A 15,173-nucleotide genomic window follows, 5' to 3' on the forward strand; every position below is an offset into this window, starting at 1 on the left:
CTGGGCATGGTTGAGTGATCCTAACACTCAAGAGGCAGAAGCAGGGCAATCTCTGTGAGTTGGAAGCCAGCCTGCTCTACATAGTGAATTCTAGGCTAGCTGGAGATGTAAAGAGACCCTGTCTCAAAAAAAAAAAAAAAAAAAAAAAAAAAAAAAAAACAAGCAACAATCACCCTTCCTAACTCCATGCTTCCAAGTCTGTCCACCATACTTTCTTGGCTAGGATGACTCCTATGCCCAGATTTCCATCCAGGGCAAAGGATCATATGTCTAGGAATAGACCTGTTAAGATTCACCAACCAGCTGGAGCAGAGTCATTTGCACCTATACCATGAGGCTACCTGATACTCGAACAAAACCGGAGCTTGGTGTGGAGGAGAAAGGGGGAAGGTGGCTGTTGGACTCCAGCCCACTGCCTCTAAAGCCACCTTCAGAGAACATGCAACAGGCAGAGAGATAGATGAGCTGTGTGAAATCTGAGGACCCCAAGAGAGACCTTCTATGAAAAGAACAGGAGTCAATACCAGGGCAGAGGGCTCAGCAGGGGGACCCAGCTCTGCCCCTTCCTTTATAGTGCAGGGTGTGGGGTGCCAGCATAGCCCTTGCTTTCTTTCACAAGTCAGGAAATAGAGCTGATTGATCCCCACCCCCATTCCCCAGGTCCCTCTTGTCTCTAGAGAGGGACCTGGGAAGGTTGCTATCAACTAGTAAGAGGAAAGGCTAGCTAAGGGGCCTGGCTTTGAGCACCCAGCATTAAACAGGTGAGACTGAGGCACACATCAATGCTATAAACTTGTTTTTTTCTAAGATTGATACCAGGCTTTGGGCACATTGCCACCTTTCCGCAGGCCCCAGCTGCGTCATCTACAAAGATGAGAAAGGAAAGAGAGCAATATTTGATGGAGCAATCTACCCCACTATGAAGGCTTCTTGGCCAAGACCAGCAGGCAGCACCTCCCATCTCCCCTACCCCCCCCCCCCCCGAGATGTACAAAGGTCCTGAACACAACCTCAGTTGACCACAGCCAGCAGCAAAGCACTGAAAGCTTATCAGACATGCAAACAAGCAGGTCCACATCAGCCCCCTCCAATGTTCCAGCATAGTTTGCAACTTAGGTAACACAGATGTCTCAGCTTGGGCTGTGGGGGTCTGGAGCCCACACTCTGAGATCATCAGTTCAACAGCATCTGAGACACCAGGGAATTTAAAATATGTCCTTCATCTAAAGATGCCTAGTGGGTCTGAGATGGGGGTGGGGGTAGGGCCTTGAACCCATAGCCAGGCTTGTAAACCAGCACTTTGAAAGTTTGGCAGAAGGTCCTGTTCCTTAGCCACTTATAGGCATTGATGGTATCACCCATTAATTCATTTGCTTGTTGGTTTCTTACAGAAATGCTATTTAATCTGCCTTCTGGCTTTCTCACTTGTTCATCGAGTCACCTATCTCAATCCACACTGTCACAACAGCACTCTCTGCTTTTCCAGGGAGACGTGTTCTAAGACATCAGTGGATGCCTGAAACCACGAATCACAGAATCGTATTCAAGCCTGCTCAGGCTGTTTCCTCCTACACATGAATACGAAGGCAGTTTCATTTATAGATTAGGTACAGTAAGAAATCCACAACAGTTAACATTGATAACATGGACAGTCAATGAACACAGCCTCTTGGAGCATCCCATTGAGCCATACTCACCTTTCGGTGATGCCAGCTGACGTCACGCCTGTATGATGAGTTGTAGAGAGGCACGCAGCATAAGCATTGTGGCAGTGTTGGACTATGACATCAGTGGTCTCCTGAACACAAGCACTGTGGCACTGTGGCAGTCCCCACTGTCCGGTGACCAAGTCAGCTACTAGGTGACTAGATGGTGGGCAGTGTACACAGTGTGGAATTCTAGACAATGGTGTGACTCACATCCTGTGTGGGATGAAGCAGGATGATGTGAGCCTTCGTCGTGGTACCCAGGATGGCACACAACTTAAAACAAATGAATTGCTTATTTCTTCAACTTTCCATGTCATCTTTTCAAATTAGCTGTAATAGAAACTGCAGAGAGTGACACTGGATAAGTGGAAGGACAGCGTTTATGGCATGGCAAGCACTGAAAAGGAAAAGTCCCTGTTTCCAGGGGGATGAGTGTAGCTGGGGCGGGGGGGGGGGGTGAGGCTGCAAAGAACACATCAAGACAGCACTCTTGTGCTAATCAGGGGCCTCCAGGGCACGGGGTGAGGGCGGGAGCTGACTGGAGGAAAGGTGTACCAGGCTTCTTTCTTTGGGGCCACCCACCAGCTCCCAAATCATGACAGGGAGACTAATTAGTTTTGAATGCCTGGCTGGCTCTTTTAACTTAAATTAATTTTTTTATCTACCTTTCTTTCCTTAGTATCTCTTACTTTCGCTGCTTTTCATGTCTGGCCAATTGCACCTTCCTGGCTTCTTGTCCAGGGCATGTCCCTTGTTCTCTCCTCCTTTCTCGCCTCTCGAGTCTAGATTAGAATTTATTCTCTCTGCCCTCCAGCCCTGCCTATCTCTTCTCTGACTAGCTATTGGCCATTCAGCTTCTTATTAGACCAATCAGATGCCTTAGGCAGGCAAGGTGAAACAGATGCAACACATTTTTTTGAATATAATTACACACACATCCTTACATCATTACACAAATGTTGCATAAACAAAAGAAACACACCTTTACACAGTTGAAGTGATATTCCGAAGTATAAACAAATGTAACACATCTTTACATAGTTAAAATAATATTCTTCAATGAAAATGCTCTTACAGAGACAGGACACTCTGGAGAGACCTACAATGCGTGAGGATCTTCCCAAGCAGATAGCGGAGGACACAAATGGGCTGCCCTGGCAGAGATGGAGATGATTTAGCTGGAAGGTATGAGAGACTTGGGGTCAGAGGAAGAGGGCTGAAGGATGAGCTCCAGCAGGGCAGGGGCTTGCAGGGACCTCTGGGACTTGAGATATCTCCAGCTGTGGTAGGCACTCTTAGGCCAGCCTAGGCCTTAGCTAGTACACTCTAGCTGAATGTGGAGAAAGAATTGGAGGTCTGGAGAACAGAGAGGGGATACAGGCATGAGCAGGTGAACGGTGATGATGGCCCCAGCAGGAGATGGGGAGAGGGCAGGACGGAGCTGAGGCGTTGTGTGTGGTGGGGGAGACACCCATGGTGAGGATCTAACCTCACAATGGTCTGGATTGGGAGTAGGACTCTGGCAAGGCTGAGGAAAGATGTTTGTGAACCCTGGGCTGACTCTCAGCTCAAGTGAATCCCAGCTGTGGGTCCCATATGATCAGGAACCTTTTCCAGATCAGCTCCCTTACTTCAAATAAAGTCCCAGGAGGCCATTAATTTGTTACAAATCTTCAGCTTAAAAACACGCCTAAGTGAAAAAGCCAATTTAAAACCTAATGTTTTGATGATCATGATTTAGCAACATGACCTCTAGGGAATGTTATTCTCACAGTGAGGTAGGGTTGAGGAAAAAGAAAAATACTTAAGTTACTTCATCCATTGGATGAACTCAGAAGCCCATTGTGGCCAGGAGAGTCACAGAATCAGGCCCTGCCAGGTGTGCAGTCTCTTCCTGCTCTGCTTACATGCCCTCAGGGATGGTGAGCTCACTCCCTAAGGACCAGGGCAGTTTCCTCTGTTTTTGGACATCCCTGGCCCTCAGAATGTTGGAGCCTCTTACCCCTAGCATACTTTTGACCCCTAATTCCCAGAATAGTCTGTACCTTCCCTCATCCAGTCCACATTCACCCCTCAGTAATTCAGTCTGTTTACTAAATCAATCACATCATTTGCCTGCCTTTGTCATCTTCTCACTACACATACTGCACATGCGTGTTACATGTTTCTGAGGCACTTGGGGTTAAGTTGCAGACAAGTTAGCACCGCACCCTCCAGCATGCATTTCCTAAACACAAGGACATTCTCTCACATGACCACAGTGCACTGCTCAAGATCAAGGAGCTGCACAGGTACAATGTATTTTATCTCACTAGGGTATTCAAATTCCAGCCATCGATCCACCAAAGCCCTTTAGAATAAAAGAAAAATGTGCATTTTATGAAAGCAACCTAAGGGTTCATTTTGCTTCTGTTTGAGGGGATCTGGTACACCGTGGCAAGAAGGCTTGGCAGCTGGAGTGAGAGATAGCAAAACACACTGCATGCATGGTCAGGAAGCAAAGAATGAATGTTGGTGCTCAGAGCTCACTGGCTTCTTTCCCCTTTTTACTCATCCTGGAATCCCAGGCCATGGAACAGTGACACTTGTGTTCAGAGTAGGCTTCCCACCTCAGTTAAACCTTTCAGGAACCACCCCTGCTCTTAGCGGAGGAGATTCATTCGTCTCCTAGGTGATTCCTAATCCAGTTGACAGTGATGATTAATCACCGAAATCTACCCCTTGTCAATGTGAAATTTGAACACATCACTTTGAATGGTAACACTATACAACCTTGGCCCTCAAAGAGTCATGACCATCTCACAGTATATTCAGTTCATCTCTAAAAGTCCCCCAAATCTTAATATTTCTAATATTATTAAAAAGCCCATGTCCATGCCTACACTCCAGCATTTTGGAGTTTAAGACCATCTTTGGTTACATAATGAGTTTGAGGTCATTCTGAACAATGTAAGTCTCTCATTGTACAATGGCAGAGTAAACCTCCTTTTTCAAAAGCAGGGAACCAAGGACATAGCAAAGAAGGATGGAGTTGAGAAGACCAAGATTCAACAGACCAATCCTAAAGTTCTATATCTGGCACCTGGAGCTCTTTGGTGACCTTGTCTGAATCCCATAGGGCTCGGGCATCCTACCCTTCCAGTTTTACTATCTACAGCACACTTTCTCCCTTGGACCAGCTTTATTCTTTGGAGACTGTCCCAGGGTCCCAGCATCTGAAAATCCTAGGCTCTCCATTTCATCTTAAGCTTTATCTTCACAGCTTCATGCAATGGACTCTCTGGTGTCAAATGGAGAACCTCTTCAAGAGCATCCTCAGATCAAGTTCCTCTCTTTCTAATGCATTTGCATTCCCCAAGTTGGTGCCTTCAATGGGTGGTGTCTTGCTGTGGGGAATCCACCAGAGATGACTACTTGGACATGGGTTTAAGCCATTGGAATATCTTCATTAGCTGGCCGGTGACTACTGGATATTTGGGATCCCAGTGTAGCTTTTAAGCACAAAAACCATATCCTGGGTTGACATATTTCACTTAACAAGAACAATTACCCAGAAGCGGAACTACAGAGGTCAAAAAACAAGGTTAGTATACTTCGAGGTTTTCCTCACAACTATGGACTTTGATGGATTAGGTCTTGTTTTCTATTTATCAGGTGATGTTGTCTACATGAAGAGTTTTATGGCCCGAATGGCACTTCCATCATGGGGTCAGTTGTGCTAAGGTTTGGGGTCCTGTTACAGTCTTGTCCTCAAGGCATCCTTCCTGTTGTTCCAGCATAGAAAACAAGGTTTCTCCTGACAGGTGCAATTTCTGTAATTGTAGCTGTTTTCTCCACACTCACCTCAACACAGCTTTGAATTTGCTCATGTTCTTTCCTGGACAAATTACCCATTTTCCATATCCTTCTGCTTTGAAGTCTCATTACAGCAATAGCCACACCATAATCGTAACCTAACATTAGACCTTATTGAAATTTTCTCTGCCAAATTGCAATCCATTCTAAGTTCAGCCTCACTTAAGTTCTTAGAACATGAACAAAATGCAGGGGATTCTTTGCCAGGATACAACACAAATGGCCTCCAGTCCAATCCTGGTAAGAGTCCTTATGCTCTCTAAAACCCCATGAGCACAGTTTTTACTACGCTCATTTCAGATGGCTGCTTCCTCAAACTCTCACCAGAATGGCCCATCAAATTCCGCTTAAAGCATTCCAGGGCTTCTGGAGCCCACAGGAGGAAACATTTGCACATTCACATTCTTCCTATAAATTAATTCCAAAGTCATAATGACCACATGGCCCCCCAGCAATGGCTCCACTTCTCAGTACCAACTTTCTGTATTAGTTACCTTTTCTCATTGCTGCAACAAAGTGTCCAACAAAAGCAACTTAATTGCTGGTACACCTACAGAGCGACAGCCCAAAGGGACAGAGATGACTCCGGAGGCTCTTGTGAAAATACCCTGGAGATCATTCTATAAGTTTTCCTGATCACTATCCTGCCTTAACCCCCACCTAGTCTCAGTTCTTTGCCTTGTGCCCCGTGTCTTCTTTGCCGATGGAGGTCACTGTAGTGAGAAAGATCAGGGCTCAGGTGTCCAGACCCAACTTGCTGCTGTGTGCCCTTGGGAATATTGCTTTACCTCTGTGGGCCCGTGGACAACTAGTAGAAATAATAAGCTGTGTTTTTTTCCTGATTTGTGGTAGGGAGTATTCCAGGAGACAGTGCTGGCTATATAACAGACATTCAGGAAACATGATTCCTTTCCTTACTCCTGTCCTGGACTCTGCATCACTGTTGAGGGAAGCCACTGGCCAGAGGCATTGACATCAGCACCCTGGGATCACCAGAGTCTGAGCCAGGCCACATGGCCCTGGCATCCAGTCAAGGAGGTAGAAGAGTGTGGATGCTTCCCTATGATGGGCTATTCTAATGACATCTTTGCCCAGGGTCCTTGTTAGTCACACCCTCCCCAGGCTCCGCCTCCTTTTCCAGGCAGAGTCTCTTTCTGACCACTCCTGCCTGATGTCCCTATTGCCACTGAAAAGCATCTAGCCCATTGCTATATGGCACTGTCACCTTTCTCTTCCAGTTCCTACCAAACCTGAAGCAATGACAGCCTTGAGCAGAACACCAAGACATCAACAGAGTATCCAGGGAAAATCTTATTCTCCCTTGATTTCTCCAGAGACAGTATTAGATAATATTAGATGTGTCCATCAAAAATAGGCTGTCTGTTTATGTCCCATTAGCATTTGTTAGCACAAGAAAGCTATCAAGAGCAAAATATGCACAGACCTTAATTGATGTGTGTCATAATGAAATGCTCTTGTCAGTGGATTTAAAAAAACTGCATTTTTAAAAATACAGTTTATTGTGCATTTCTCATTATAAAAATAACAACCATGTCTGGGTCACAGACAAGGTGCTGGCTTCCTGAGAAGCCACTATACCCACAAATGAAAATTAAAACAAAATAAAACAAAGAATATGGCTGGAGTGCTAGCCTGAAGCTCATTTGTATTCCATGGGTTAGGAGGTACTGGTATAAGCCTTGACTGTTACTGCTGTCATTGCTGCTACCATCACTCTGGCATTGACCTCTTCAAGTAGCCCTGAAATGTCTCTGTGATCCTGAACAGTGTCTCAGGAAAGGTCCTTCGAGTGTCAGGAGCAGGCTGGTTTCTGAGAGAGAAGAGAGAGACTGTCACTACTGTGGCATCATAGGACCTTGTCAGCATGGCCCCATCTGAGTACCCACTGTGTGCAAGGCATTGTCTGAAAATTTTATGCTTGGGGAGCCACCAATCCTTAGCCCTTTAGAAAGACATAACAGAAGGTGACAGACTTTCATCTACACCAAAAGAGAGGAGCTGGAAAAAGAGAGGGCTCAAATGTCTTTGCAACTTTGTGTTCAAAATCCGTGTCAGACTGGTAAGGGTCCAGAGCCAAGGAGCCAGAGACTAGACAGTAGGAAGCTGACTCACTGGAAGAGTGTATGGGCTTCCCCCATAGGCGTTGATATTTGATTGCTTAGTTCCCAGTTGATGAGCTGTCAGGGAAGGACTAGGGAGTGTGCTCTTTTGGGGGAGGTGTGGCCTTGACAGAGGAGGTGTCTCACGAGGGGTGGGCTTTGAGCTTGCAAAGGCCACCCCCTTTCTCTCTGCCTGCGGATCAGGATGTATCTCTCAGCTACTTCTCAAGCACCATGTTTGCTGCCATTTCCCCACTATAATGATAATATACTAAGTCTCTGAAACTGTAAGCAAGACCCCAGTTAGATGTTTTCCTTTATAAGAGTTGCCTTGGTCATGGTGTCTCTTTATAACAGTAGAACAGTAACTAAGAGAACATGAAATATACACATGCATGTGGTATGTATGTATCCTGTGATTTTTTTGGCCACTAAGATTCCATGTATATTTTCCACATACATAAGACAGTGTTAATATTGTCAATACATGCTGTAGTTTAGGTCTGAAGTGTCCCTCTAAAGGCCCTCATGTTAGTGCTTTCTCCCCAGCCCATGGTGTCAATGGAGATGGATGGAACTTTGGGAGGTGGGGCCTAGTAAAAGGACCATTAGGACCATTAAGACCCATTGGGAACCTAGGGTCTTCCTGCCTCTTTCTTTGTTCCAGCCACCAGGAGGTGAGCAGATTGGCTTCACCACATGTTCCATCCATAACATTCTATGCCACCACAGGCCAAATGACCATGGACCTTGTGATACCCATGAACTGAAGTCCAGATAAACCTTTCCTTCCTTGGTCATCTCAGGCACTTTGTCACAAGATTAGAAACACGATATGTAGTATATTGCTAAACATGTGTACATACATACATACATACATAAATCAAGATGTGTGTGAGATGTAAACCTATCAAATAAATACCAAAATCCAGAAAACACATGAAAGAGTTGCACCATCAGTAAAATTCAAAGAACTATAAGCTCACATTTGGGATTAGAGAGATGGCTCAGAGGTTGAAAGCACTGGCTACTCTTTTAGAGGACCTAGGTTCAGTTCCCAACATCCAAACGGTAAGTTCACAACCATCTGTAATCCAGTTTCAGGGGATTTGATTCCCTCTTCTGGGCTCTGTGGGTACTACACACACACTGTGCACACATTTATAAATGCAGGCAAAACACTTGTACACATAAAGTAAAAATAAGTCAAAGAATGTAAGCTCACATTTAAGGTACCTCAGTTGTTAAACTGACATAAGACATAATAACAAGACCTGGTTTATAAAGAGCATGGGGGAGAAATTGCTACCAAACACTTCTAGTAGGGATAAAAATGGGCACAACTTCCTGGGGACAGCTTATCAGCAAGTGCTATCGATCCTGAAAATGCTCAAACCTTTGGATTCGACAATGCTACTGCTGCAGGCCCACCTGGAAGAGATCAGATGTGCACAAAATTTAACACTTAGGATGAAGAGCCCTTCTTTTCAGGCCTGGACAACAGCCCCTTATAGCTCTCTGCACCACTTTGATTTTAAAGATGAAAAATATTAAGCCTTCAGCTAAACATTCTGTGAGATGATGTAGCCGCAGGCCCCACCTGAGGCTCAGGAACTGCAAGAGTCTCTAGAGAGCTGAGGGAGGAGTCTGAAAGCTCTTTCTGCCTTAGAGAAGCCTGGAGGAGATCAGAGTTATCCATCATCGGGACAAGCTGGGGACCCAAATGCCATATTTCCTCACTTTTGCCTGGAATGATAACAGCTCGATGCTGTCACCCTGGTTACCCCATGCTAATCAGAAGCTCTAATTAGCAACCACACCTGATTAATAAAAGCAGGGAGAAACACGGCTTAATTATGAAGTGACAGTGTGACAGATACAAACTTCAAACCACAGGGCTCTGGATGGGGGATGGATTCTGACTGAGGAAGGGTGTCTCAGGAACGCTTGCTTTATGAACATCAGTTATGTTTTGAGTGCTCAGTTGGGGCCAGGTGTGTGCTATGTGCTTTCCTTGGTTTAATTCACTGCACTTTAGCGGTAATTTTATGAGGAAGCCAGACCACAAGTGTGTGTGGAGTGGCATGTAAAAGTGAACAACAGAGTCAGACCTCATTCGTGGGCTGCTAGACCCCAGAGCCAGGATCCTTGATAGCGTCCACACTGCTGTCCCCTAGAGGCCCGTTCACTCACCATCTACTTGTCCAGCCACCTTTTCACAAAACACCAGTCTACTCACCTATCTGTCCATGCATCATCCATCCGCCCATTTCCCAGCCACCACTCGCCCACCACCCACCCATCTCCCTGCCAGTTATCCTCTATCCACACACCACCTATTTGCATCACCATCTACCACCTATCTGTCTGCCTCCCACCCATCCAGCTACCACCCATCCATCACTACCCATCATCCATCCAGCCACCACCATCTATCCAGCCACCAACCATCCATCTACCATTCAGCTACACAGCCATCATCTATTCATTTGTTGAGCTCCTTCTGTGTCAGACATTCTACGGATATTTAGGGCATGGCAGCAATTTTAAAAAGTCCTCATCATCCGCCCCTGCTCCCAACCTCCTTTATAGTATGTGGACAGAGACAGGAGTAGATGGATAATTAGGAGCCTGGCAGTAGTGGTGCACACCTTTAATCCCAGCACTCAGGAGGCAGAGGCAGGCAGATCTCTGTGAGTTCAAGGCCAGTCTCGTCTACAGAGCAAGTTCTAGGACAGCTTCTAAAGCTACACAGAGAAACCCTGTCTCAAAAAACCAAAACCCAAGCAAACAAAAGAAAAATTTAAGGAGGTAGGACATGGCTCAGTGGGTAAAGGCTTTAGTCACCAAGCTGACAACCTGAGTTCTATCCCCAGGCCCCACATGGTAGAAGGAGAGGTGTGGTGATGTCTTGCTTGTACAAATAAAACCTGTCTGAAGATCAGAGAGAAGAAGGAGCAAGCCACAGCCACACATTACCACATTAGCATCTCAGCAGACAAGAGAGTGAGTTCCTGTTTCTCCCTGCTTATATCCTGTTTCTGCCCAGCTACCTCACTTCCTGTTTGTCTGTACAGACCTCCAGACCTCTATGGTTAGCTAGAGGCAAGCTCTATTCTCTGACCTTCAGACTCTTGTCTGCTGAGACACTAAGGAGGTAAGGTGTGGTTGTGACTTGCTTCTTCTCTCAGACAGGCTTTATTTGTTTATTTGTGGTGCTTCTCTCAGACAAGCAAGAGAGCACCACAGAGGGGGCTCTTATAACCTATTCTCTGACCTCTGATCATGCATTGAGTGATATACATACCCCCAAATAAACAAATAAACACATAAATATAATTAACAACTTAGAAATAAAGAAACAATAAAATAGAAACTGGTATGTTGGCACCTATCTGTCTGTAACCCTAGCACATGGAAGGCTGAAGCAGGATTTCATGTTTGAGGCCAGCCTTGGCTCCATAGTAAGAACCTATGTCAACAAACTACAAAAACAAAACAGGTTAGGGAAAAGAGAGACTGAGAGTTAGAGCAATTGTTTTAGTTACAATGATCATGGAAGTTATCCGGGAATGAGATGGCTCTGAGCAAAGACCACAGTGAAGGGAAGGGGCAGCCATGGCTATCGGGGGAGAGAATCGACAAGTGTAAAGGCCCACAGCCTCACTGATGTGAAAAGCCCGTGTGACTTTGTTCCAAGCTCCTCTGACTTTCTTGCCAACTCTCTTCCCATCCTTCTGTTTGGAACCATAGTTCTTTTGTGGCTAAGGCATCCATTAGTTCCCAGATTAGGTGGTTATTTCTGTAAACCATCCTGACATTTCTGGCTAAGTTGAGGCCTCCTTGGTTACCCTGCATCCTCCAAGCATGGAGAACCCCGGGTGTAAGGATTTAGAAGGCTAATGGGATAGAGAGATGGTTTATTTGGCAAAGTCACACGAACAAAGGTAAGAGTGATGTGTATGGAATTTAGAAAGACAGAAGTCAGACCAGTCTCTGGGACAGAGGAGAGAAATGGGATTGTATTCTAGCTGTGGCTTGAGAAGCCGAGGGAGGCTGGAGGAGGGGCGCCACATGAGCCAGTCTGCATTTTAAGCTTATCCTGGTGCTATTGCATATTGGTACAGTGGATATGATGATTTGAATGGCCCCACACACTCGTTTGTTTGAATGGAAGCGTTTTTTGTTAGGATTAAGAGGTGTGGCCTTGTTAGAATAGGTATGCCCTTGTTGAAGGAAGTGTGCTACTGGGTGGGCTTTGAGGTTTCAAAACCCACACCAGGGCCCAGTCTCGTTTTCTCAGAGTGCAACTTGTAGATCAGATGTGAGCTCTGAGCTACTGCTCCAGGGTCACTCCTGCCTGCCACCATGTTCCCTGCCATGGTGGTCACTGACTCACCCTCTAAAACTGTAAGCAAGTCCCCAACTAAATGCTTTCTTTTAAAAGTTGCCTTGGTCATAGTGTTTCTTCACAGTGATAGAACAGTGACTAAGACAGTGGGCAAGCCTGGAGAGAGTATGTGAGCCAGGAAGTCAGTTGTTTGAGGTCCAAAGAAGCAAAGATGAAATGTCTGGGCCATATTGAGGTGGTGTTCTTAGCTTCCAACCCTGGAGCAGTCAAATAGACCTGCCTTGAGTGGTTTCAGTCCATCTAATAATTAAGTACCTTTCCATCTCCCTTTGGTTCCCTAAATGAAAGATTCATACTCAAAATGGGAGCAAGTAGGCACAACTATGGGAAGACCCATGTGAGGAAGGACCCTAAGGTTACTTGATAATCTGGTGGCCTAGTCTGTGGGCCTTTGTTGTTTGCCTGCCCAGTGTTTCGGGGATTCCAACAGAGATGACCACTCAGACATAATTTATAGCCAATTGAAAGTCTTTATTCTAGGTGACTGAGAATACACTCAGGTATTCTGTATTCAAATGTAGTTCCAAGTATTTAGAGTAACATTTTGTTGTTGTTTGTTGTTTTATTTTTTTTTCTGCAGCTGCAGGAGGAGGTTTTGCACAAGGAAGCAGTTTAACAGAAGCTAGGATAAGTGGTTAGCTGGACGGGGAGGTTTGCCCAAGCCGTAGTTTAACTGGATCTAAGATAAGTTAGCTAGGTTATCTTGACCTCAGGTTCCTAGGAGAGAGTACGGTAAAGTTTTCACAGAATCTTCCATTAAGGAGATCCAATTCTAGTTAAACTTGAAATGCCCTCAGCAAGAATACAAGATGGAGGGAGCTCTGCACAGTCTTCCCCTGTGCCACCAGCATCCATGTTCTAGCTTCTCTAGAAACTGGGTTGTCTTCTGATTCCCAGTCCCTGTGCTTGGGTATTTCTGGTCCATTCCATTGCTTAAGAGGTAGCCAGATGACCATTCTAAACATTCTATCCTTTTGGTAACACTTAGCAAGTGATATCTAAGATAGATGTGTATCCCAAATGGGCCCCAGGGCTGAGACACATAAATTAGGGATAAGATACACCCTGCAGGTTTCATGTAACCCTGCTCTTCCATCATTAAGCATACAGATAATCTGATAATCCTGTAATCTGGGGCAGGATGCAGAGAGGAAGAGACTGAGACTCTGACCGATTTCTGATGTCACTGTTTTAGCACCTGGATCCAGCTATGCCTGAGGCCAGCGCCTCTGGAATGTCTCTGGAATGTCAAGTCTCTTATGCTTTAGACAGTTTGAATGGAAGGTTTTTGTCAGTTTCCTAAGCAGGTTGCAAACTCCCTGTGAGCATTTTCAGAAGAGGGGCATGTGGCTTTTCTCATAATTTTATCTATTTTCATATTTAATGTTCAAGTAAAGGGCCATCACAGTCATTCAGAGGAATCCCAGGCTCAGTGAGTCACACTCTGCAGCAGCCAGGCTCCCCCGGGGGTACATCAATGCACACTGCATTCTCCTGAAAACAATTGGAACCTCCAATAGAAGCCTTTGAAGAGTCTTCCCAGCCTGGAGCCCTCCCACCTCTTTCCAAGTTCTCCCTGAGAAGCTGAAAAGGAGGGAAGCTGGCAGGGAGCCAACACAGATCACCCCTGTCAGGGCCAGGAAGGGCAAAGGAGATCCGGGTAAGAGAAGTTTCCATGGTCCTGTTTAAAGGCTGCAGCTGATTTCCAGTGGAGTCTAAGCTGGACCCACTGTGCCTGGAGTGAAGTCAGAAAGACTACTACAGCCAGCTGCAGACAAGCCCCAGGATGTAGGAGGGGTGTGGGAAGCCCTCCTCCAAGTAGGTGTTTCCTTAATTTAACCATTTGTTCACTTTTCAAAGGGGAAATTCCATTCTCTTCTGAAATACCCATAAGGCTTGACTCTCCGTCACTTTGGAAAAGAGCCAGGAGTAGAATCAATGCATTTCAGAAGTCCTGATGCATTTCATAGAGATGGGGAGACAGGTTAGTGCTCTCTGGGCTTGGGCATACTCCAGCCTCACCTTGGCTTGGCAGGTAACAGGTGCTCGCAATTATTTGCTGAGAGACAAAACAAATCAGCACAATGTGTGTCCCTAAACTGGATCCCAAAGTCATTGTAAGGTACACCTTAGAGACAGTCAGGGAATGTGAGCTAGGCATTAGACCATCACATTATGGCCTTGAGAAGTTCCCTGAGATGATTTTAAGAGGGGAGCCCAAACATCGACAAGTCATTCTCAAATGACTTAGCAATTAGTCACCTCGTCCACGCCACATTGCATGAACTGGGGCCGCCTTCCGAGAACATCTCTGCCTGCTGGTCTCTGCCCATGCTCTAGAGGGCACAAGGCCAGAGCCCAAGCTTCCTGTCTGTCACCTGCTCTGGTCTATGACAGCTTGGGCTCTCAACGGTGCCAGGCGACTCTGGTGTCTGTGAGCAACAGGAGGCTAGGCCTTCCTGAGTGGGCCTGAATGCCTAGTGACTCCCAGCTCCACAGTGGTGGGCCTCAGGCCAGTGCCATCTCTTCCTGCCTGATGTGAGGGCAAATCAAAGCCCCTCACTTCAGGGTGGCCTGGAACCAGACAGGTAGCAGGACTGCAGAGGATAGGGAGGGACAACAGGGGGAAGGAGGAGAGGGGCTCCCTAGGCAAAGGGAGGTGATCCATAGGTACGCCGGGGTGGAGGTGGGCAAGGGTCAGGCCACATTGGAGGAGTTGGTTCTCTCCTTCCATCATGTGGGTTTGGGAAATTGAACTCTTCATCTCACCAGCCCAATTCATGTTTCTGTGAGGGTCTTCTTTTAAGACTCAAAGCAAGTTCTTGGTTCCAGTGGACAGAGACCCTTCAGGGCTTTCTGAGGCCAGGGTGACCCAGTGGTGGATGCACTTGTCTACACTGTACAGATTTTCAGTCTTGTTCTGGACCCACCCATGGAGTGCAGTGCCCTGGCGGGGCAGCTGGAAGCAGCATGCCCAAGAGGTGGCAAGGACTGTGGAATATAGTCACTTGTCACTCAAGTCCTTCTTTGAGGCTCTTATTTCCCAACCCTTCTCACAGTTATCTAAGGACTACATCC

The sequence above is a fragment of the Cricetulus griseus genome, chromosome 8 (genome assembly GCF_003668045.3).
Source record: "Cricetulus griseus strain 17A/GY chromosome 8, alternate assembly CriGri-PICRH-1.0, whole genome shotgun sequence".
NCBI classification, from domain to species: Eukaryota; Metazoa; Chordata; class Mammalia; order Rodentia; family Cricetidae; genus Cricetulus; species Cricetulus griseus.